Here is a 22350-nt window from a genome sequence, read left to right on the forward strand (position 1 = left end):
AGTTGCTGATGTTGGGCTGTAATAATTGTCCATCCATCCCCTTCGCTGCAGTATTCCCATTCGTATGTCTTTCTCTTGTCGTTGTCTTCCAAGAAAATGTTTGGATTACCGTCTACGGGTGTGTCATTGGGCCAAAATGTGGTATGCTCCAAGTAAATGCTACAAAGCTCTAGTTGTTAATATTGGAATCAAGTTGTAATTAGTTAGGTACAAGCTTGAACAATAAATTAACCACCGTGCGGGGAAAAAATAATAAATGAGAGAAATTCTTCAATGTTATATGTTGTTTAAAATTGGCCCATTCTAACCCCTCACAGGGGGTGACATTGGGCCAAATACAATAAAGTTCAGCGGTGACGATGCATCGATTCAATCGTTCATTGTAATAATTGCCTACATTACGGCTTTTACCAACTATGCATGGCAGATCAACCAAAGGCTTGGCCCAATCTCACCCCTTTTTAGCATGCATTGCTCGTTGCTACGAAAAAACAAGACCGCTAAATAAATATTCATAAAATTCGATAAAACAACAAACAGATTATCGTAACATGATCACCACGTATCCATCGATCTAAAATTTAGCTATGTAATAGATTTGTGGGGCATTACTGATACTATTTTAATACGGGTTCCTTCGATCAATAGTTTTACATTTAAATTCCAAGAATTATGGTACGAGCACAATTAATCCTTGGAATTTGTTTTATATTTTGAATATATTTTCGAACCGTTTCATCTAAATTCGTAACAGTTTCTGAGATATTAGAAGTTGAATTTTTTTTCGTTTTTGGCCCAATGTTGCCCCTCAGGCCCAATGTCACCCCGAACGACGGTATATATTATGTTGCGTTTTAATTCACCAGGCTCAAGTGATAGGGTAACTGTCCTATTTTGGACCCCTAGAGGAAATGCATCCCAATCAAGGTTGTTAACGTTAATTAACGATTAACGCCGTTTCGATAATCCGTTGACGTTGATTCTAACTTTTAACGAATATTCCGTTGATTTTTTCAAAACGTTTATTAACGACAACGTTAACGCAATGCGTTAATTTAACGTCAACGGCTGCGTTATTTCCACGTCAATGATTGCAGTTGAATTCAAATTTCGAAATCCTAAATTTTGTTTGTCTATTGTGTACCTTAGCATGATTTATCGACATTATTCGTGATGATATTGCTGCCCAAGCAATTTTTTTCTTTATATTCCCATGCCTAATTTTTAATACAAGATTTTTTCTGTATATTTTAGTTATGTACCGAAAATTGAATCATACAAGTTGGGGGAAAAATTTCATTACTGTCTAAGTAAATCTACGTTGAATGTATACTCTGCCGTAATCTGGAAAAGTGACGTAAAAGCCATTTTACAACATGCATGTTTTCCATTTTTCTGTTAATGAGCTCGATGAGTAGTACTCGTTAACACCATTTTTGGAAAATGGCGTATACGTCACATTTTCAGATTACGGCAGTACTATACTAGTAAATGTTATATATTTCAGTCAAATGATCGAATTAATAGCAAAATTAATAATTATGTACATATGTTGAAATATTCTATGAAACGTAACTGCAAAGACATTATTTTACAATTTGTTGTTAGCACACATAAGTGCTTGTATCTCCAAATTGGCATCTGACAAGTTTGCTCTATCGGCTTTAAAAATGCTTCCAACTAAAGAAAATAATCTTTCAACACTAGCGCTTGAAGGAAGAGCTGTGTTATAATACAAGAAAAGCTTTCCTAATCTTTTGAATGGTTTCTTGCTCTTCTCTCCGAAACAGTCTTCAATACTCGTCTGACTACTTGAAGAGAGAAATCGTGCAAGTTCCTCTTCTACTGATTCTTCATCGGGAATTGCAGAATGTCTTGAAAGCGTGGAATGGTTCAACCCGAAAAACAACGAATCTTCATCTGGTTCTTCAAATCCGCCTGACCGTTCAGCTTCAAATGTTTGAAAGGAGTTTTTGCAATGCACGTTCTCAGTGGCATGACGAACACACGGATGAGTGCCATCATCAACTGCTTTCATCTGCTTCAAAAGGCAGGTCCTGTATGATACCCTTAGATGAATGAACATTTAAGCCATGGCTACCAAAAGATCTTCTTCAGTCATCATACATCCAAATCTTCGCTCTGAATTTATTGATCGAATCATTTCATTCAATAAGGGAACGCAGTACTTTAATGGCTTTCCTTTCATTTTCCGACGAGCTTCTAGCTGACGGAGAAGACTATGCAGAGTGGGTTAAAGATACCCCAAAAACATGTACTTTTCTTTTTGGAGTAAATCTAAGGCATATGCAACTGGGTGTGTTACCCATACATATTCCCGGAGATATGTTAACTCGGATGGAAGAAGCTTTGGAAGTCCTGCTCGATCGATTACTTTCTCAACGTTTTCAACATTCTTGTCGTACAGCTCACAGATCTGGAGAAAAAAAATCAATAAAGGCATCTCGACATACAACTAAGCATTCTAACCTGTTGTCTTGCTTTATATTCCGAATTCCACCTTGTATTACAAGGCGTAATAAAGCATACGCCTATTCCGGCATTTATTATCTCCGCTACAGCAGACGATTTATTCTGTAGACGCCACCAAGTTTTCAATTTCTTTTGAACAGCTGCCTCCATTTTTGACAATAGACTGCTCTTCTCGCTTATGTTCTTGAACCCATCATGAGACGTCACTAAATTCAGAATGTGACTGGCACACCTTTGGTGAGGTGGGAGTAACACATCATTCTCGAATACTTCAAGGATTCGTCAATAACTCATGGATATCTACTGATTCCAAGTAATCGGTTTCGTCGTCCTCATAATCAATCTCATCTGTAACAAGAACAAACAAAAAATAATAATAAATGTTGCATCATAATTATAGAATTATATAATGGCTCATAAATGTTTTGCCTCGAGAAGTTGTAAAATATTTGATTTCTTTAATTCATTCATATGCAAGGCCAACTATTTAAAAGGTTTACTGACACTTTAACAATCAAATAATATAAACGAATAAAAACAAATTAAAACTTACCATTCAAAGGACTTTTTTCCTGAGATTTGCTGCGCTATCTGTGGTACATCGTCTCATCTTTTCTGCTATGGAAAAGTCGCGGTGTACCTTATCGATGGCCTCAGCGAGTGTCTCGGCAGTATGTCTTCCGTAAATTCTACGAAGCGCTAAAGCAGACGATTTCTTTTCCATCGTAGTTTCATCTATCCAGTGCACCGTCATTCCAAGATAGCTTCTTCTGAATTTAGTCCAGCAATCGGACGTCGTTGCCACATTGCTGGCATTTGCAAGCTGAGATTTCAAACCACCTAATATTCTTCGGAATCGGCCATCCAATCGCTGCATCAGTGTTTGGCGGCAACTAACGGTTATTTCTTTAGGTAGTCCTAGCAGAACTAGTTTCCTGAAAAAAGGTGACTCTACGGTACGGAAAGCAAGTCCATCGTTGATAATGTATTCATCTACGGCATCATCAACATCTTCTTGAGTGACTGGCGCTTCCGGTTCATTTTCCTAACATCGGATTTTTTTTCTTCCGCTGCTTCCGCTGATGAAGTAAATATATGAATTATAGAACCTAGTTTACAGCTCAATGAAACTCACCTTAAGATTCAAATTCGAAGAAGATGTGAACGCACACTTTATCACACAATATTCTGGGTCGCACAATTTGCATCGAGCATCAACATTTTTCATCATCAGCTGTTGGGAGAACCATCCATCGTTCACCCCGCGAAAATCGGACGACTGCGATGGGCCGGGCACGTAGCCAGAATGTCGGACAGTAACCCGGTGAAAATGGTTCTCGACAACGATCCGACGGGCACAAGAAGGCGAGGTGCGCAGCGGGCAAGGTGGATCGATCAGGTGGAAGATGACTTGCGGACCCTCCGTAGACTGCGTGGTTGGCGACGTGTAGCCATGGACCGAGCCGAATGGAGAAGACTCTTATATACCGCACAGGCCACTTCGGCCTTAGTCTGATTAAATAATAATAATAATCAACATTTTTCGTGCTCTTCCGCTGTACAAAATCGAAGTATATATTGAAGCCATCCCATGGCATTCTTGTAGCTTCGTTCACGGCCATTTGAAATCTTGAAAATAGATTAGCTACAAAATGTCCGTGGAAATACTGACAATGACAAGCTTTCCTTGCTTCTACGACTATTTATACTCATGGGTAGTGTTTTTTTTTCATTATCCATGGATACAAGGATTATCCATAGAAACGTATTGTTTACCAACGTAAATTAAAACCAACGCCAACATAACGTGATTCGATAGCATTGATTCAACGCAAATCGTTGACGCTGACGATAACAACCTTGCAAATCAACGCAACGCCGTTGACGTTAATTTATGCAAAAATTTAACGTCAACGGCGTCAATCGTTGATTAACGTTAACAACCCTGATCCCAATATATGCTTATATCTATTGAAATACAGGTTCGATATGGGCGGAAATGACACCATTTCAAAGATGAAAGTCTTATTTATGAAATAGAAATTCGAAATGAGCTTCAGTTATTGATAAATCAGTGAAATTTGCCATTTTCTGAAATGAAAATATTCTTCGTTTTGGACAGTGCAACATATTTTGGACCCCAAATGTACACATTTTGGACACCCCCAATTTAGTCTCTTCAAAGTCGAATTTCTAATTTACCCTGGTCAATTGAGTCGAAGCCAAGTCTTATCTTTCCATTGGCATGCATCAATGAGAAGATTCCTGCGTTTTAAATTCACAATTTCGACAAAAACTTATTGTGTACGTTCTGAGATTTTCAGTGATGTTTACTTTCAAGCGTAATGCATTGTAACGCTCGCCTTCTTGAACAAACTAATTTCCTCGAAATTTCATCTAAATATCGCTTTTCTGCACGGGAAACCAGTGAAATAGATGCTGAACAATGTTTATTTCCTGAAGCCAATGGGGGAATTAGCAGCGGCATTGTTTTTAGTTCAGAAATCAGAAAAATGTCTCCAGGAGGGTCCAAAATGTGTAGCGGTCCAAATCAAGTTGGTTACCCTATAAAGCATAACGGAACCGAATTTCATTAATTTTTGTCCGCTGTTGTTTTCGATAACCGCGACGGACAATAGTCACTTTGATGAAACCCATTTCTGTAGTTGAGCTCGATGCTGATACTTTATCTTTTACAGTAGACATTAGCTAATTAGGGTTTCTTACGAGCGTTTTTAATTGGGTCAAATCCCGATATTCGCTAATCGCTAGTTGGTTTGAGGCCGTGCTTCAATTAGTGAACGATCGTTGTACTTCGTCGTCAACGTTATTATGATCTGCTTTAGTAAGTTGGCATGAAGGTACTTTTTCATTCGGTGGTTGTTTGTGTTGTTGCAGTTTCGCTACTATTCGGTAGAATAATGTCCAAACAGAGCCGTAGCGCGGATTCCCGGCGCCCTTGGCGAAATTTTATTTGGGCGCCACTCTCATACTAAAGATTTTACATTCCCGTAAAAATCCAATCTCAACAAAAAGTAAGATAAAGTTTGGTGGATTGAAGATGCTTCAAATAACAAGCAGTATTGGGCGGTCTCCAGTAGCCTTGCGAGCAAAGGCGTAGGATTGCCAATCCGGAGATGGCGAGTTCAATTCTCGGTCCGGTTTAGGATGTTTCCGGGTTGGAAACATTCTCGACTCCCTGGGCATAGTGTATCCATTGTAATTGCCACACAAGATACATACTCATGCAATGGCGGGCATAGAAAAGCTTTCAATTAATAACTGAGGAAATGCTAACCAAGTTCCAGTTGAAATGTAGAGCCATTGAAGAAGAAGAAGAAGAAGAAGATAGGCCCATCTGCTCACTTTTCGAGAAAACTTAGAAAAAATTCCAAGGGATTTACAAAGAATTTTTCGAGGTAATTGCAAAGAATGTTCCGAAGAGATGTTAAATAATTTCTCGACTAAATTTCGTAGAATTTGCAGAAAATAATATTAAGATTTTTTCATGGACATTTTGAAGACACTTTGAGTCCTCTTCCTTAGAAATTCCGGGGAGTATTTCTCAAAAATTCCAGAGAACTATTGAAGACATATCGGAGAATTTCTGGAAAATTTTCCCGAGAAAATTCGGAAAAAAGCCGTCGCCGCCGCTGAGTAAAATGACGACAAACATTGTCGCACATCGCACATCTCTAGCCCATTGGTCTTTCATTCATTTCGTTATGATAGGATGAATATGGTAGACAACTCTTTTGTCTTCAAACTTTTTCAGTAATTCAAAATCCTATATGTCGAAAACTGATTTCACTGCCAATTACTTTTCAAATCCTAGGAGAGGCTAATTTTGTTCTAGGGAGGGCTTAGCCTCCCTAGTTCCCCCTTATTTACGCCAATGTTTACAGATGTTAAGAACATATTTGGAAGAGTACCACGATGGCAGTCAATATGGCACCGGATCTTCCACGGGTCAATACCACACCTCCCGCACTCCTCTCCCACCAACATTCGAATGCATCGAACAGCACCGAACAAAAGTTTGATATTTAAATTACTAACCTACTCACAGCATATTTATTTACTTCCCGTGATAATGAACATATTTCTTCAAAGAGTCCTATGCATTTCGGCTCGAGTTATATCATAAATCAGCAGTTTCGTGCCAATTTAATATCCGTTCGCGATTTGGTGGGCTTATCTTATCACTTCACTTCTTCTCAAAGGGCATTGAAAAAATCCACACTTCTCCGCACATGAGCAGCCCGAAATGTTGATGGAATGCCAATTAAACATCACTGTTTGAAATCAGTCAATTTTTTTGAAGCGAAATCTTCATAAAAACTGCTATTTTTGACCGAAAAAAAACACGTAATCAATAGATCTTTCCCAAGGTGCGGTTTTCCTACAGCTATGTGGGTTCTCTTTTCGCTAGCGTTTGGAGTAGAGGTAATGAAAGGTTTAGTTTCCCATATTAGCTTTCATACAAACTTGATCCGGCTTGTGCTCAATAAGTTTTTGTTCAAATTGGATCTTGGAGGACACTTGGAGCATGGGACGGAATCGATTGAGTGTGGTGGAGCTGGGTCATTTTTCGATCCACCCTACTTATATTCTTTGTTTTTTTTATAAATACGACACCAATATTACTACAGTATACGACAGTTTTATTGCACCAATACTTGTTATGGTACTCAACCCACCTTCACCTTAAACATCGCCAAGAATGTCAACAGTTGTGAAAAAGGTGGCAGGCCTGGTCACTTTTTTCGGGCTAGTCACTAAAAAGTCTCTTTTTTCGACTTCAAGTCACTAAAGTCACTTTTTCTCGCAAAAAGTCACTATTTTCAACTATTTTGAAACTATTGACTAAATTTTTTTATAAAGCATTATGTATCCATCGGAAGATGCTTTGTTCATGGTGGAAATGAAATTACGGATCTTGGAAAAATGATCACTCTGAAACATTGCCAGCCATTTAACTCGCTGCTCTTATTGGCATTTCACCAGTAGCGGTGAAGGTGTTTTACTTCACAATTTATAAATTGATATACAGTTATGCAAGCAAGAGACCTGTTGGTTTCGAGTAGGGGAAGGTGGGGAGACTTGATTCCTTGGGAGACTTGATTCTCCCCTGTTTTACCAAGAACTAAACTGCCCATGATCGCATGTTTGTAACACTCGCATTTTTGTTCATTTTGTAAAAAGCCTGTGAATCGTTCACAAAACTCAATTTAATGGATCTAATCCTACAACAGTAAAATAGGCTTTACTATCTTGCTTATCTGTGGTAAGCTGGAAATGATTGAGTTTGTGGGGAGGATTGACAAAATCAACCAAAATACATATGTCAAAAACAGGGCCGGATTTAGGGGGGGGGGGGGGTTCCGTGGCCCCGGGCCCCCACAAATCTTATGTACCCAAACCAACCTTTTTTGTACATTTAGGGGATCCCACAAGCTGTCGGCCCCGGGCCCCCTTCCGGCAAAATCCGGCCCTGGTCACAAATATGCGATCATGGGCAGTAAAGTAGTATTGTTATAGCGTATTTTTATAATAGATCCTCTAGATAAATGATCGTTATGTGGCGAGTTATTTTTTTAATTGACAACCTTATTTACTCTATTATTTATTGTGTTTTGTTCCTCCTGAAGATGTTTTTTAATGGCCACGCAAAATTAACAACAAATTAACAACTAACAAATTAACAAAACAACTTCTCCCAATAATGACCAAATGCTATCATTTTTTCACAGCACAAATTCATTAATATGCTAAATGATCTTCACTGAAAAAAATGCCATCATTCACCACGATTTCAGGATATTTGGATTTTGAGTTGTTTCCTCAATTTGAGGAGACTTCATCCCTCATTAGGCATCCATATAAAAATTTGTCTAAAAAATTCAAGAAAATATCAAATCTCCCTAATTTTGAAGATTACACGTCGAATTCCACAGCAAAAATCGTTCATGAATACGCACAGCAAGTCGGAAAATCTGCATATTTTGGAGTAAAAATATTTAAAAGTTCAGAGAGCATGGTCCTCATTACAAGCAGGAGGTCGAGCGTTCAATCCCAGGCTCGTTGAATCTGCATAATTTTTGTATCGTTTTCTACCAAAACGATCCTACTGTTGTTCCTGTCTCACTAAAAATTCCAAAAACATCCGTGGAACCTATGACAAATCGTAGAGTTCTGTGCATCTTTCTTAAGTACCTAGGTGTTCAGCTAATCCAATGATCGTAATTTCCACTCATTCTCACGAGAAGAGAATGCTCATTCACGCAGATTTTCGCCGAGAAATAATTTTCAGGAAAGAAAAACAGCTGTTAAGGACACTCATCACGGAATCCAAATTTCGAAGTACTGTCATTCTTATAATACAGTGTTGACCCGATTTTGTCACTCCCCGATTTTGTCTACCCCCGATTTTGTCTACCCCCGATTTTATCACGTTTTCCACCCGATTTTATCACGTCCCGATTTTGTCACGTTTTCGACCCGATTTTGTCACCCCAAAAATTTTTGTCATTCTTTTTATTTTCGTAAATAATACCAAAAGTAACATTGATTTTCATGAAATAACTTTCACCGCCTGTAGTTTATTACGAACGATTTCTGAGTACCTGGGAAATATTCTGTAGGCAATTTCGACAAGAAATAACGGGTACCGTTCACGAATTTGGCCTTTCCGAGGCATAAAATGATTCATATTTGTGGAATGAATAAAAAAAAACTGAAAATATTTTTTTTCCAATTTTGTCACATACCCTGTTTTATCACCCCAAAATTCACCAGGGGGGTGATAAAATCGGGATATTACTGTATTACGTATGCTGCGACGCAGTCAATCTGAAATTATGAAAATGACAGTTGTGCGTTGCTTCCGTATCGAGTGATGTGCCCTTAAAAACGCGAGTACTTTCAAATTTTGATTCCGTGAGGAGTGTCCTTAAGAGTGGTAACCATATTTCGCTCACTTCCACTGGCGTAGAAATTTGATTTGCTTAAGGACTACTCATAGTTTTGAGTTGTCTTGCTTTTAACTGATATTGTTCAAATTTTCCGTGGGGTTAAAAGAGAGGGCAAGAATTTTACTTAGTAGTGACTTAGTAGTAGATAGATAAAAGTTAGCGAGTACGATTTTCGTTTCTCTTCTGAGTTCGTTCTAAGAGAAAAGAGTGGTAAGTGAAAGGTGTTATCCGCCACAAATTACGAAAAAAATATTCTACTTCGACCCAAAAACGCTTGATTTCGTCTCATCGAACTTGCGATTGAAATTGGAAGTCACTATTTGGTCACTTTTTCTGCAACTCAATGTCACTATTTGGTCCCTTTTTTCGTCAGCTTTGGTCACTAAAGTCACTATTTTGAGTGGCCTCGGTCGCTATCAGCCCTGGGTGGTCACCGAACAGGTTCCAGAACTCTTGGAATCTCCGGAAGAAAAGGATGGGTTGTTACGACTACGTGATTTTTGCGGATTTGGCGCGGATTTACATAACGATTTTAGGGTTTCGCGCGGATTTAGTTTTAGGTGAAAGTTTAATAAATTCAATGCTAGATCTAAGGACGTTAGTTTTGTTTTGTTATTGGAAACAAATCTTACTTTTGAAGGCTATGATTTTTATCAGTGTTACTTGTGACATCTCAAACTTTATGAATTTGCAAAACAAGACCAATGGAGCTCATTTTGAGGGTTTCTGGACCATATTGGACATGTTCCGGAATCTTCCGGGATGGTGCCCCGGGGGAAAATGGCAATTTTCGATCATTTATGAAGCCTCGCTTGCGATATGTCAAACTTCATGATTTTGCAAAACAAGATCAATGGAGCTCATTTTTAGGATTTCTGGACCAGTTGGACGTGTTCCGGGATCTTCCGGAATGGTGCCCCCGAGGAAAATGGCCATTTTTGATGATTTATGAATCCTCGCTTGCGTCATCTCAAACTTCATGATTTTGCCAAAAAAAAAGATCAATGGAGCTTGTTTTGCGGGTTACTGAAGAAGTTGAACATGTTCCGGAATCTTCCGGAATAGTGTCCTCCGAGGAAAATGGCTATTTTTGATCATTTATAAAGCCTCGTTTGCGACATCTCAAACTTCACGATTTTACAAAACAAGACCAATGAAGCAAGTTTTGAGGGTTTTATGAACAAGTTGGACATGTTCCAGAATCTTTCGAAACTGTGCCTCCCTTCTAAGAAAATGACCATTTTTAATCAGTTTCAAAATCTTGCTTCCAACATCTCAAACTTCATGATTCTACAAAACAAGATTGATTCGTTTACTAAGTTTTGGACAACTAAGTTGAATATGTTCTGGAACATTCCAGGGAAAAAGGTAATTTTTGATCATTTTGATTTTGAGAGAACCTTTTTTGCGACATCTCAAACTTCATAATTTTGCAAAATTCGATTGATTGAACTCATTTTAGTGAATTTTGAACAAGTTGGACCTGTCTTTGAATCTTCTGGGATCCTGATCCTCCAAAAAGAATGGCCATTTATATTAGGTGTAAAACTTCACTAGTGACTTTTCATACTTCATGATTTTACAAAGCTAGATCGTATATCTGTTTTTGTGGTTTTGTACAAGTTGGACATGTTTCGGAATTTTCTGGAATTGTAGGCTTTTGAACAAAATGGTAATTTTCGATCATTGCTTGCCACATGTCAGTCTTCATGATTTTATTGTCTTTGGACAAGTTGGTCATGTTTCGAAATCTCCGAAAGTCTGAATCTCCAACAAAATAACCTATAATGTTACCTCAGTAGCCCCGCAATCCGTTGAAGTTCTGTTAAAAATGACAAAACAAAACTGTTCTAAGATCCTTTTCAAATTTCGTTGAATGGTCCCTGGGCCTTCGATAGCTTCATTGATAGCTGCGAAGTTTGCAAGTCATTACGAGGCACGCATATGTATTTGAAAATCCAATGCGAAAGATCCCCTCGACACGACCGACCAGGAATATCGAACCCGCTACCTCAGGTTTGGTAATGCCAAATGATTATCGATTATGCTTTCCGCGAGGACACTGAAAGATCTTCTCCTTAGCACTCACCAAGTAAACAACCGGGGAATTAATCTACTGATGCTGCTGTTGATCGTAAGAGTGGTTCGTGGGTGTTAAGGCTGATATGACTGTTAAAGCATAGGCTCTCTGCTCTCTTCTACGAGTTTGATTTTTGATTCGCTACGAACGTCCAAAACCTTCTCTATTTGTTAGTTGTTTTAAAAAAACACGAGGTTAAAAAAACAAAAGAGCCATGCTTCGGTACTTTACTTTCATGATTTTCAACACAAGAGGAAAGGGAGGTAATATGCCGTACACAAAAAAATGCTATTATCTTTCGAAAATTTTCGATTATCGTGAGTAACACACGTTTATCTCTTTTAACAAATATTAAACTTAGCTAGTCGATTCTATCTAGGCATTGCAGTAAATATTTGTATTTTTTTCGCAACTCGAATAATGGTAGAGAAGTGGTTCAAGAAGTGTGTCATCATTATAGAAAATAACGCACCACGCGTTCGCTTTTCTTATTTTAGTGTGAATATGTCATAAAGCTAGTGTCAAAAATCCCTATTGGTATCAATCTCGGAAAACCTCAGCTCAGTCAGCCAACCCTATTTCTCCCAACAAACGAAGCAACTCCATTCCCGAACCGCGAGAAAGAGAGTAAGAGCTGGATGCTCACTGCTTCTGCATCGGCCTGCAGCCGTTTGTTACCGGTCCCTAAAAGTACAACATGAAATGCTCCCCGGTTGGGGTTCGCCGAATGCTGGCCACCGCCGCCGTTGTTGCCTCACCACACCGAGACGAAACCAACTGACTTGGCTGACTGACTGGTGGATGGAAATCGGTGGAGTGTAACTTTCTTCGGGTTCATTTCGTAGTCGCACGTTGCCGAGCGTAGAACGTACCGTGGAGTGCCTTCCGTCTTGTCAGCGACAGTACCGGGTCCGCGGGGTGAGCTCATTACCGGAGGAGCAAGAGAGGTCGACCGGGGGTCGTAGCATTGGTGCATTTTTTGTTTGTTTTTGGGTGCAAGTGCAAGTGTCGGACCAACGTCGTCGTTTGCGAAATAGCCTTCGCCCCGGGTGTCAAGTGGATCGTACAAAATAGGCCAGCACAAAACCGTCGCAACACGCCAACACGCGACATTCGAGCTTCGCGCATTTTGAGCTGAGTAGTGTTGAACCGAGCGAGAATCTCGTGAACAGAAACGTGATTGATTGTTGGTTGACGAAGCGAAAAAGGAAGAAAACCGATATTGGTAAAGGCCAACATACGCAGTGCATGAGCAGCTACACGGCTCTCTAAAAAGTGGAGTGGAATTAATGAAATTACAATCCATTGCTGTGGTTTTCAATTGTTCAAGAAACGTGTGGAAGAAGGAAGAAGGCAATCGGGAGAATAATAATACTGACGCCGAATGTATGTTATGTGTGATTGTGGAGAAGAGAAGTGATAGACCGTCAATCGCCCCAAAGAAGTTCAAGACAGACGTGAACTTGGAGGAAACCGGTTTCCAGCGAGTTTACTGCTGCTGTTGGTGCCCATTCTGACCGGAGAAAAACTTCACAAACGTCATCATCACCATCATCATCGCCGCTATTATCGATTAGATTTTTTTTCCCGTTGGGTTGTTCCACACATTTCGGTCGTGGTCAAGTCGAGCTGGCTGGCGCTGCAGCCGAAGAAGGATATTTAAATTGACCAATCTTCTCCAGAATACGGTGCGTATTTCATCCGGCAACATCTAATCAGCTTCATCCTGCTCAGCAACGGTTAAGCCCATGTATCACTTCGAGTTTCGAGTTGATGCATGGATGTGGCAAGGAGCCATTGCATTCGTGGAGGTCTGATGAGGATGAAACAAGAAAGCAAAACGCAAATCATTGATTTTTATCGTCATGCTTTTGACTCTCCTCGCTCGGGAATGTTCTGAGTTCTGACTCATCCGTTCTGGCGTTCTGCGGTGTGGTGGTTCTCAATGTTTTGTTGTTCAAATGGCGTGTGCTTTCTTCGGATTAATTCCTATATTTTCTATAATCCCAGGGTTGCAAACAATATTTCAGATAAGAATAGTTAGAATAGATTTTAGATTCAGTTAATTTTCAAATTAATTTTGCTGTAGTATGGTCTATATCCATATCAAGTTGAAAATTATGCTCTTATATCTGATTTTGTAAACAAAGCTTCAAACCTCCTTATTACAAACATACGAAAATAAACAATTAATAATACATTCAACAAATTAAAATAACTGATGATCTATCTGTGCTTCGAGAACGTCAATATGTGTCAAATGTGTAGCCCATTGCGAGATATGACGATTTTTATAAGATTTTGGTCCTCCAGTCAAAACATGCGAATGTTGCAAAACATTGCGTTTTGCATTTTACCTACACGGATAGATCAAACAACCCAAATTTTAAGTTGTTTTCGATCTGGCATCTCTTTCATTCCATCCTTTGATGTCAAAAACAGAGAAAGAAAACCACCCAACGATAGCAGTTCGATGGGGTAAGCCAACGCTAGGTTAAAGGGGTTGAACTCAAATTTAGGTTGTTTAAACCTATTTGAACTTAACATTAGGTGGAAACAACTTAATATTTAGGAACTTTTTCATACGGGATCAAACGGAAACTACTCAAATCCGAGTTCGGCCATCCAACTTAAAATTGGCTTCCCCCACCAACGGTCCAAATTAAGTGAAATGAACTCAATTTTGAGTTGTTTGAACTTCATTTTGGGTTGTCTGATCTAACCGTGTACAATAGCCAAGCCGCTGCATACATAGCTCCATTTGGTGTAGGATTCAGATCCTATTTGGACACCTCGATATGAGGCATCAATAATTCGTTGTCTGTGCCTGGAACCTTTCACCACATTGAAATTTAATTGACTACTAACACACAGAAAAAAATAATGAAAAATAATCAGCGCGTAAAACTTGACATGCGAAAATTTACGCTATTCTACGCTGAAATGGTCCTCTTGCCAACAAGATTGCTTACAACTTGAATGCAATATTGACGATTCACGTAGAATATTGTATACATTCAGGCTATATCCCGTATGGAATTACGCTAATGATGGCGTTCCATTTATGTGCACGTTTTTTAGCGTAAATATCAGTGGATTTTTCTATCTGTGCAGGCTTTCTACTTCGATTCCATACGCAGAACATTCCTAGTGTCACGAATAATGGTACAGTCCCACTTCAACATTTACGAACTGTACGAGCAAAAAAGTAATTCTCGCTGCAACCGGGCCACTATTTGCACGAGGTTCTTAAAAATTGCCAAATTTATATTCTTTCGAAAGCTTTCGGCGAGTATATAAAGGATCCGAGTTAAATTCTTCCGAAAGATGAACTCCTCGTTAGTTAATAATAAAAATATAAGCAGCCATATTGAATTTGGCCGCCACCTTGGATTTCTTTTTAAAAACTATTTTTCCGCTAGGTTCGCAACCACCGATTTTGAATATTAATACATCGATGGGAAGCTTAGCTCATATTGTGCATTGTGTCCGAAAATCTCAGGTGTATGGTTAATATGGTATTACCTTGATTTCATACACTATACTAAGCCAAATATGTTTCATAAATGAAAAGCATATCTACAACTGTATTTTATTTGAAGGGCTCAAAGGTTTTGAGCATAACGGAGCCGTATTCAAGTTATTTTATTAAATAATTCAAGAATTTTAGTTTTGGTAAATCGTACATAACTTTTGATAGAAAAAACATACACCTGAGATTTTCGGACACAATACACAATATAAGCTAAGCTTTCCATCGATGTATTAATATTCTAAATTGGTGGTTGCGAACCTGGTGGAAAAATAGTTTTCAAAAAGAAGTCCAAGATGGCGGCCAAATTCAATATGGCTGCTTATATTTTTATTATTGCATATTGTCGCTTTGTAAGTTTTGGCCCTAAAGCTGTTTGCAAATTCTTAGTGACTTAGTGACTTAGTGACAAATTCGCTTTGAATCTTGGTGTTCTAATTAGATTTTTAACAGCAATTAATTGAAGGGTTTTGTGTCACAGTGATGCAATTGGGTATGCAAGCAGGATGAGCACAGGGAAATGAGAATCAAAATATATTCACAAGGCTTATATATTATTTTAAAACCTCTTTTTAAAACTATTGAACTCTACATCTTATCAATTAAACTGTTGAGTATTCAATTTCAATAAAAATCGGATATTTTCATCTTAATCCGACACAATTTCAGACTTAGATACAATTCCTGTTGTTTCGGGGAAACCTTGTAAAATAGTGAAACTCCTTCGAATTCTGTTGATTTTTCCATGAACCACCTTTATGATGCCTTGTTTTTCACATAAGTATCATTAAACATTTATTAATGAAGTTTCAATATCTTATAAACTGGTTTCAAAAAGGTGACGAGACGAGCAACCACCAAACCTTATATAAACAATGAGCTGAATTTATTTAGAACGGGTGACACATTTCTTGAACTTCTATGGATTATGTACTTAAAAGTGTCGTATTCCATGTTGATTTTTGGGCTCTACGACAATATCTGAATTTGCCCAAAGCTAATTTTCATGATTAAAATCATCATCATTGTTTCAAATCATCCCTGATTCAAGTAGAAACTATTTTGATGATTTTGTAAATGCATTTGAGGGCTAGGCGATTCTTTATCCCTTATATAGTTGGCAATACCGCCCCAAGCTAACATATATCCAAAGTTTAATATCTCATCGATCATTATTAATATCAATAATATCAATTTGTGCTGAAAAACGAGAAATTTAGGATTCAAACCATAAATTATGCAACCACGAAATTACATATATGTATATGTATATGAAAACTTGAATTTCAACTAAACCATCTTAAAATCAATATTTTTTCAAGAGCGAGTAAGGTTGACAGAGTGCGTTTTCATTTGTATAACCCTTTTACATTATTGTTAACCATCTCTCGTGATAATGATGTGAAAATAATGCTCTTTTAAGTCATAACCAACGTTGGCGATCTTGCCCCACTTTCACCTACTCAAAACTAACAAGCTTTTAATTTTTTTATAACAAATATGTTTTACTCACAAACATATATATTTTGGAACAAAAAATATTTATTTTTGAATTAAAATGGAAAAATTAGAATCTCTTCCATTTATTACGTAGATAGATTTTTCACGTGTTTTTTTACAAGGAGCAAAATGAATGGTCTCTGCTCCGATAAATACTTAACAATTTTCCAAAATATATTCTGACGACAATTTAGACATTCGAAACTGCATAAACTTTGGATATTCTATCAAGAAAAATCGTGATTTTTTTTTTGAGATTTTTATTATTTTGAAATCCCACCGGTTGGTAGCTTAAACTTCTTGTTTGGGCTTTTCGAAATTCTGAACAAAATCCTTTAGGTAATGATTCTTGGGTTTCAGATTTATAAACTTTGTGAGTCAAATTAAATCTATGTCGAAACATTATTTAAATAAATTTCTTTCATAAAAAAGTGCCATTTCACACGAATAAGTTCGAACCCATATTAAACATTATTGCACCTTTAAATTGTGTTTTTCCAGTGGTTAACGGGGCCGAAAATACAAAAATAAATATAAAAAATAATAAAATAAAACAAGTGCATCAGATTTCATTTGTCATAAGACGAACTATTCCATTTAATTCCATCAGTGTCTCATACTTGACTCGACTTGAGAGACTAATGACGTCATTACTGTTGAGGTCGAAATACGTATACTTGTAAAGAATGCAAAGTAATGGAATTAAATAACTCATGACAAGTAAAGACATTGCACTAAATAAGCACACACTTTTCTTTTCATCGGATTCGTTGAATAATGTTTTGGCAATTCATAATTTTTGCGGAATTTATTGCCCCTTCAAATTGGAATTTTCAACCAAAACATATTAGAAATTAGAGGAAGACATAATTTTTGAAAATTATTCGTAACGGCCTTATTCTTCATCTTATTAGCATTACATTCTCCACTGGGACATTGCCGCCTCGCTGCTTGATGTTTATTCAGTACTTCCACAGTTATTAACCGCGAGGTTAATCGATCCAGCCACCCTCAGCATGGTCTTGCTTTATAGCCGCGCATCTTACGGCTAGGCTAAAGAGGGCCTCAACGGCCTAATTAATTTCATATAAAAGTCAATTTTTGTCGCTGCAAATGAAATAAAAGTGAAAGTCACTATTAAGTCCCTTTTTTCGACAGTATTGGTCATTAAAGTCACTATTTTGAGCCACTATTTACCAGTCCTGAGTTCAAAATTATGCCAAAAGACCATTATGTCAAATGCCCTTAAAACCAAATGACCTTATACCAAATGGCGTTATGCCAATATACCCAGACCCGCAAAAGCCACAGATGTGCGCCCAGGTGTCTGGGGCGGGTACGGCGGATATTTCCCTCTTGCAGATTAGATTCATTTTTCATTTATTCAGACTAAGGGTGGCCTGTGCGGTATATAAGAGTCTTCTCCATTCGGCTCGGTCCATGGCTACACGTCGCCAACCACGCAGTCTACGGAGGGTCCGCAAGTCATCTTCCACCTGATCGATCCACCTTGCCCGCTGCGCACCTCGCCTTCTTGTGCCCGTCGGATCATTGTCGAGAACCATTTTCACCGGGTTACTGTCCGACATTCTGACTACGTGCCCGGCCCACAGCAGTCGTCCGATTTTCGCGGTGTGAACGATGGATGGTTCTCCCAGCAGCTCATGCAACTCGTGGTTCATTCGCCTCCTCCACGTACTGTCCGCCATCTGCACCCCACCATAGATGGTACGCAGCACTTTCCTTTCGAAAACTCCAAGTGCGCGTTGGTCCTCCACGAGTACCATCCAGGTCTCGTGTCCGTAGAGTACTACCGGTCTAATGAGCGTTTTGTAGATTGTCAGTTTGGTACGGTGTCGAACTCTATTCGATCGGAGCGTCTTGCGGAGTCCAAAGTATGTATGATTTCCAGCCACTATGCGTCTCCAAATTTCTCTGCTGGTATCATTTTCGGCAGTCACCAGTGAGCCCAAGTACACAAATTCTTCTACCACTTCGATTTCGTCACCACCGATGCAAACTCGCGGTGGGTGGCTAACATTGTCTTCTCTTGAACCTCTTCCTATCATGTACTTCGTCTTCGACGTGTTGATGACTAGTCCGATCCGCTTGGCTTCCCTCTTCAGTCTGAAGTAGGCTTCCTCCATCTTCTCAAAGTTACGTGCCATAATATCTATGTCGTCAGCGAAGCGAAATAGCTGGACGTACTTATTGAAAATTGTACCACTCGTGTTAATCCCTGCTCTTCGTATTACCCCTTTCAAAGCGATGTTGAATAGCAGACACGAAAGACTATCACCTTGCCGTAACCCTCTGCTGGTTTCGAAGGGACTCGAGAATGCCCCTGAAACTCGAACTACGCACATCACCCGATCGTAGCTTTGATCAACCGTGTCAGTTTATCCAGAAATCCGTGTTCGTGCATTAGCTGCCATAGCTGGTCCCGATCGATTGTATCATATGCGGCTTTGAAGTCGATGAATAGATGATGTGTGGGCACGTTGTATTCGCAGCATTTCTGCAGTACTTGGCGAATGGCGAACACCTGGTCCGTGGTGGAGCGTTCGTCCATAAAACCCGCCTGGTACTGCTCCAGGAACTCTCTTGCAATTGGTGCCAGTCGACGGCATAAAATTTGGGAGAGTACCTTGTAGGCGGCGTTCAGCAATGTAATTGCGCGGTAGTTGCTACAATCCAGCTTATCGTTCCTTTTGTAGATGGGACACACGATACCTTCCATTCACTCCTGCGGCAAAACTTCCTCTTCCCAAATCTTGGTAATGACCCAGTGCAGCGCTCTAGCTAGTGCCTCACCACCGTGTTTAAACAGCTCTCCTGGTAGTTGGTCAACCCCAGGGCTTTCTTGTTCTTCAGCCGGCCAATCTTCTCCTGGATTTCCTGGAGATCCGGAGCCAGTAAAATTATGTCCTGCGCGCGTTCCCCCAGGTCCATCACCATACCGCCATCTTCGTCTACCACATCGCCATTCAGGTATCTCTCCAGTCATCTTCAAGAGACGCTGCGCCTAGCTGCTCTTCCGTTGGGAGTGCCACTTCCAGCTGCTGCGCGTATTCTTGGGCTAGTCTACCGTCTTGTAGCCGCCCAATGTTAAGCCGCGGCGTCCGACTTCGACGCGTGTTGTACACCGTCGAGAGTTTTGAGCGCAGGCATACTGCAACGAGGTAGTGGTCGGATTCAATATCCGCACTGCGGTAAGTGCGGACGTTCGTGATGTCAGAGAAGAATTTACCGTCAATTCGAACGTGGTCGATTTGGTTTTCCGTTTCTAGGTAAGGTGATCTCCATGTGGCCTTGTGGATATTTTTGCGGGGAAAGAAGGTGCTTCGGATTACCATTCCGCGGGAGGCTGCGAAGTTTATGCATCGTTGGCCGTTGTCATTCGATACGGTGTGCAGACTATCCGGTCCGTTGACCAGTATATACATTTCTTCCCTTCCTACCTGTGCGTTCATGTCACCGATGACTATTTTGACGTCCCGCAGTGGGCATCCGTCATATGTCTGCTCCAGCTCCGGTCCGAAGAAAACAAATGAAACCCGTTAGGGAAGTGTTGGCGGGCCTTGATTTAGAGTATATGCACCTTATCTATCTGTTTTTGAAAGAGATTGATTTTAGAATTTGAATTTTCGTGAGTCCCCTGTATGTAGCATTTCCCCTTAAGTGTCCTCTTCTTTTCGTTGTCTCCTTTTTTTTTGTTTTTGTTTCTCTTTCATTACAGATGAATGCAAAATCCATCATCAAACCAATTCAACAACATCGCAATCAATAATTTTAAAACCCTAAACCCCCTCCTTTTCCTATTGTGTATTTGTGATCCCTAACCTCGAGTCAGTCGTAAGTTGTCTAGTTGTTGTCTAGTTGTAAGAATCACAAGAATTGTAAAATTTCCAATTTATTTGTTAATTTATTGTTCAGATTCTTCTGCCTTATAAGGGGCTAAATTGTTTACTTAATTTTATGTACCTAAACTATTTTAAGATTGTTTTTTTTTACATCAACTTCGCACACGATCAAAAACAACGCAGTAAGCGAAGCTGCAAGTAATCAATCGCCTCTATTCCAACCGAAGTGTGTTCGTCCACTGGTTCGGGAATTGTTATTGAAATAACTTTCGGAATGCTCACCGAAACTCCTTCAGTGCTAAACAGAATGCCTTTGAAAATTCCTCCGTAATTTTGTTGGAAATTTTCACCAAAATTTCTTCAAAATCACCCTTAGCACCCTTTTTGGAATGGTCACCACCAGCAGGGAATCAATATTCGAGCAACGCTCAACAATATTCCCTTTGTCATCAACAGAGTTTGTTCTGACAAACGCACCTCGCCACAAGCCTTTTTCAGAACCCGAACACAATATGACAAGAATAATTTGCCTTTCATGCTTTGATATTTCCGAAAATCCAAAGCTATTTTGGTTAGTTAGTTTATAGTTAGATTCTCAAATATGTCCATAAAAGCAGAAGCTTCTATAGCATAAAACCGGAATTTGCTGTAGAGATAATGCAAACTAACGGAATGAAAAGTTAGCAAAAAAATTTCTTCTTTTTTGTTGCTGACAAAAATTTTCGGATCTTTTTCATTATTATCTCCGACAAAAACAAAGCTTTTTCATTGGTTCTCTTTTGTCACTTGTTTCGCATGCGCATCCAAGAAAAAATGATTCCCTGGTCACCGAAATTCTTTCGAGAATTCGATCGCTTTCGATTTTACTCTGGAATACCCCCCTTTCCGACATGTATCACAGATTTTTACCTTCGGAATTTACACCGCAATTTCTTCTGGATCGGAATTAAAGCGCGAACATGACTGGAATTAACTTCCGGATTAATTTCAGGAATATGGAGGCCTTTCTCTAACGTGGTATATGAACATTCTCATTTTTTTGTCGACATTGCCAACCCGGGATTGTTGAGTTCGATTTTCGGTTCGGTTTTTGAGTTAAAAACATTAGCAACCCTATAACCAGAGACCGGCGGAGTGAAAAACTGTCGAAATGGCAATGCATGAAATTGTAAGAATAAAAATCAGGGAATCAATATTCGAGCAACGCCTAACAATATACCTTTTGTCGTCAACAGAGTTTGTTACTGACAAACGCATCTTTCGAGACGAGCCAGCCTCGGGCTAAAAGTCTCGATAATAAAGACAAAAAAAAAAAGACAAACGCAGCTCGCAACAATCTTTTATCAGAACCCAAACACAATATAACAAGAATCATTTGATATAAAATGTAGATATAAAATGCAAACTAACGGGATGGAAAGTTAGCAACAAAATTATCTTCTTTTTTGTTACTGACAATTTTTTTCGGATCTTTGTCATTATTATCTCCGTCAAAAACAAAGCTTTGTCGTTGGTTGTATTTTGTCGCTTGTTTCGCATGCGCATCCAAGAAAAAATGATTCCCTGAACTGGATCACTTGAACTTTTTGCTTGCTTCTTATGGATGCAAAATGTAAACAAATCGAATTCGAACCGCTTTTGACGGTTCAACTGGAAACAAGATGGCGTCTTCGCCGATCTCTCATTGTAGTATTTCTAGAAAACATTTTCGACTCGATGGCTATTGTGTTCTCCCCACAAGATACATAGTCTTGAAATGTCTAATGTCTGACATAAAAAGACTTTAAGTAATAACTGTGAAAATGCAATTGAACAACAAGTTGAAAAGTCGTCCAAATTTCAGTTGGAATGCAGAGCTATAGAAGAAACAGAAATAATTGCTTTTCTATTGATGATTTGCGAATTTTT

General features: G+C 39.1%; 1 protein-coding gene across 2 annotated transcripts in view; it reads left to right on the forward strand.

The window, feature by feature from the left end:
* LOC134224795 (lissencephaly-1 homolog) overlaps positions 1-22350 on the forward strand; it is a 271084-nt gene that overhangs the window by 3634 nt on the left and 245100 nt on the right. Inside the window, exon 1 of one of the 2 annotated variants that reach the window (XM_062704377.1) lies at positions 12440-13235. The exons of the other annotated variant lie outside the window; for it this stretch is intronic. The gene's annotated coding sequence lies outside the window, so the exon portion shown is untranslated. Of the gene's footprint in view, positions 1-12439; positions 13236-22350 lie in introns of those variants that run through there. 2 annotated transcript variants of the gene reach the window in all.

This window comes from Armigeres subalbatus, chromosome 3, assembly GCF_024139115.2.
Source record: "Armigeres subalbatus isolate Guangzhou_Male chromosome 3, GZ_Asu_2, whole genome shotgun sequence".
Classification (NCBI taxonomy): domain Eukaryota; kingdom Metazoa; phylum Arthropoda; class Insecta; order Diptera; family Culicidae; genus Armigeres; species Armigeres subalbatus.